This window comes from Perissodus microlepis, unplaced genomic scaffold (assembly GCF_051167445.1).
Source record: "Perissodus microlepis isolate ML-2025 ecotype Zambia unplaced genomic scaffold, ASM5116744v1 scaffold_26, whole genome shotgun sequence".
Taxonomy (NCBI): Eukaryota; Metazoa; Chordata; class Actinopteri; order Cichliformes; family Cichlidae; genus Perissodus; species Perissodus microlepis.
In genome coordinates, this window is record NW_028182048.1 from 115,888 (window position 1) to 119,915 (window position 4,028).

Here is a 4,028-nt window from a genome sequence, read left to right on the forward strand (position 1 = left end):
ACCTCTCCCACATGGCTTATAAGTCTGGGACTCTCCACCATTTGATCTTAGAACTGAAGAAGCTTCTCGGACGAGACGTGAAACGTCTTCAAGACACTTAAAGAAGTCCAGATGCTTTTCTTTCCAAGCTCCTTAGACTACGATGACCTGGTGGACTGAGAAACTTCACAGACACACTAATTCCTCCTTGCCAATTATCAGCTTAATAGAATTGTGTAACAAAATGTGCTGAATGTCATATAATTAACAAGAAAGCAGAGAAACTAAGGACTTATGGTTTGAGGCATAAACTTCTTAACAAACTGATTTTAATTATTCTCTCCTCTGTTTGTGATTTTTAGGAGCCGTCTTCAGATTGAGACCTCAGTGGCAGTCAATGACATGATGGACATGCCATCTATTTGAAATGCTGATTTATTTTTTTAAATATATTTGGCACGCAGACTGGGGGGAGCCAGGATCAAACCACCAACCTTCCAGTCAGAAGATGACCAGCTGCACTTCCTGAGCTACAGCCACCCCAAATTAACAATATAAGTCTTTCTTTAGTAATTAATCAAATAACAATGAATTTCACAAATTCCTCCTTTTTTTGTTAACACACCAAAAACTCACAATTAATAAAAAGCAGTTATATGTGAGTAATGCGCAGGTGCTCATCACATCCATGAACATGCTTGGACTTCTGTGCCGCTCCTCTCCACCTGTACTGAAATTCACCTGCCCTGCTTCAGGTGTCTCAGTGCAGCAGCTCCACCTACTGGTCAGAGCAGTGAATCTCAGTGTAAGTGTTACTGAACAGGACATCAGCCTCCTCCTCCTTCTCCTCCTCATCACCTCCTTCTTCTTCTTTGTTTTAATTTCAAGCCATTCCCTGGTAAAATCTTCTGACCCGTGATCTCCTCTCACTTTCCACAGGCACACCTGATTGGCCAGCCTCTACGCCTCTCCGAGTCATGTGACTGGATCACGTGAAGAAGCGTCTCTGTTTCCGTGACATCAGTTCAGTGGTGTTCTGTGTATGTTTGATATCTCTGCCTGGACGTCCAGCCAACTGCTCCGACCCTCGCTGGACCGGATCCTGGTCCCGTTGGGTTTTGCTGGTTCTGGCCGGTCCCGTTGGCCAACAGGTGCTGCTGGGATGCAAGTGGGCAGAGCTCACAGTGACGTACCTGCAGGGACGACTAGGTGACCTCTGACCTCTTTCAGAAGGACGGGCTCAGCTCCGGATGACATCACACCGTTACCTGGATGCATCTCAGCTTCACCTGAAATAAAGAGAACACTGGATGAAGGAGTGCCGGCCAATCAGAGGGCAGTATTCAGACTGCTTCCTTGTACTGACTGAGTGACAGGCTCCTCCTCCTCAGTGTGTGTGTGTGTAAATACTGTACAGAGGAATTATTTTAAAGAGCCTGTTGGATGATGTTGGATTTCCTATTCTTCTTTTTGTCTGGTAGTCTCTGTCTCTGTTTTTCTACTGTTGTTGATCTGATATTAAACCTGTAGCTGGTGGAGCAGCGCTCGAGCTCAGTGTCAGGCACGTGCAGAGGGGGGGGCGGAAGGGGCTTGAGCACCCGCCCCTTTCCTGATGGGTGCCCAAAGTGCCCTTTTGTTGAGGCAATTGTTATTTTTTAATTTTTAATTATTTGTTTTATATGTGTGTGTGCGTGCGGAGTCCTGTCTGTGCCTCTCAACAATAATATTTAACTATTAGTCACAGTTTTGCTAAATAAAAGGATCTGGCTTGCATCAGTCACATGATCACATTTAACCAATGATCGCCCTTGACGGCAGAACGCGCTGGTTACGAGCCGGGAACGAGCTCACAAAGAGCACGTGCATTTTTTGCGGTCCGGAGCTGTAGGAGAAACACAAGTTAACTCAGAGACACAGACTGATGCGACACAACCAGTAAGTAGGTGTACAGCGTACACTGTAGTGTGTAGCACACAGGAGTATTGGCTTATTACGTACACGTTGGTAAGCTGTCTTGTTGCAACTGACGAACTGAAACAAACGAGCGTGCTGTGTGTGCAACAGCGCGACAAACATTACCTGTCCTTTTATTAACTGCACAAGTAGTGCTGGTCACAGCTGCTGGCTACCTGTGTAAGGCTGTCATGGGTCTGTAGCTCTGTCACCGTTTTAGGGAACATATTTAGTTTTAAAGTAAGTTTCCGGGCTTTTCCTGCCTTTCTGGAGGGATTATATTTCACTTAAAACGATCTAATATGCATGTCCACATAATAATGATTATAATTATGATATTTCAAAAACACGCTGTATTTTAAAGAACATACATTAAGAAACAGATTATATTAGATTTATATTTTAAATAAGACAAAATGCTGATTTTACAGCAGCAAAATTATTGTATCTCTACAGTTTAAAAATGTAATAAGCTTTCTCCCTGCACAGAGTGGATAGTGAAACAAATGGAATCATCATAAATACGTTATTTCATATTTATTACTTTTTTCCCCTCATTGCTTTATTATTGTAGCTCTAGTAATAAATAATAAGGGAAGGATTCTGGATCAGCACCATGATGGAAACTTGTGCCCACAGTATACACAGTATTCTGAAGAAGGTCTAAAATGTCACTGTGTGTGCATGTGTGTGTTTTATGTATATGGATTTTTAAATGATTACTCATGATATAACATTGTCCAGACATGGCTGGTAAGGACATGAGGAGGAAACAGTAGGAGCTGTGTGAGGCTACTAAAGGTAGTGGATCCCTCAGCAGCTGGATTACAAAGAGCACAGGTAACATTAACACATGTACCAGTTGTTGGAGAGGTATTCCAGTATAAACAAAAAGAATAAGCACAACTGAAATGTTTTGCTTCTATAACATTTTTCTGTCATCATTTTATTATAGATTAAGTGTAAGAGTTGTTAAGTGTGGATAATTAAATAATAGTTTATTGCAATAGCAAGTTGTGTCTTGTTCTCAGATGGACAGCAAGTGGAGAGTGATTACAAACTGGACTGGTCATGCAACACGCAGCACCTGTATAAAAAAGGCCAAAGCCGACTGTACTTCCTCAGGAGGCTGAGGTCTTTCAACATCTGCAGGAAGCTCCTGAGGATGTTTTACCAGTCAGTGGTCGCAGGAGTCCTTTTCTATGGCGTGGTGTGCTGGGGGAGCAGCACAGCAAAGAAGGACTCATCCAGGCTGGAGAAACTAATCGGGAAGGCGGGCTCTGTGGTCGGCATGAAGCTGGACACTCTGGTGACAGTGGCAGAGAAGAGGACCTTAAAGAAACTGATGGACATTATGAACAATGCCGGGCATCCTCTGCACACGGTCGTAAACAATCAGAGGAGCCTATTCAGCGACAGGCTGCTTCTCCCAAAGTCAAAAACCAACAGACTTAAAAGCTCCTTTGTCCCACACGCCATCAGACTGTTTAACTCCTCACTGGAGGGGAGAGGGAGGAGAAACAGGGGGACAAGGGAGGGCGGGAACAACTGAGCTGTAGGTGCTTCTCTACACTGTGCAATATTTGCAATATTTGTTTTTTGTTTTTGTTTTGTCTTTTTTCTTATATTTGACTGTGCAATAACCACTGTGCAATATACTCACTCAAATGAGCAATCCTATTTATCCATATTGTATATTCTGTATCTATATATGTGTATGTATGGTGTATTTATGCTTGTATCCTTACTCTCATTCCCCTTAATGTATCTGTAACATGCAACTTCTTTCGGTGCTTTGCTACTGGAAACTGAATTTCCCGGAGGAACCCACCCGAGGGATTAATAAAGTTTCATCTAATCTAATCTAATCTAATATATGAAATGATGGGATGGAAGGAAGAAGAGAAGCAAAGAGTGATTCACAGTCTAGTTTATTTCTCGGTTTTTTGTTGCCTTGTGATTCCAAGCGCTGTCACCAATCTTTGCATGTTGTTATTATCTCATGACACTTGTTTAATCAGCTACCATCTCTCCTACAGACTTTTTAATGTCTGCAGTCTCAGATCAGCACAGCCCTGCCCTCCAGCACTATCAGC

General features: G+C 42.9%; 1 long non-coding RNA gene across 1 annotated transcript; it reads left to right on the forward strand.

The window, feature by feature from the left end:
* Positions 1 to 397: 397 nt before the first annotated feature.
* Positions 398 to 3,795, forward strand: LOC146360552 (uncharacterized). The gene is made up of 2 exons (XR_014799635.1): positions 398 to 1,914; positions 2,677 to 3,795. It is a non-coding gene; the product is annotated as an uncharacterized LOC146360552 (long non-coding RNA).
* Positions 3,796 to 4,028: the final 233 nt, after the last annotated feature.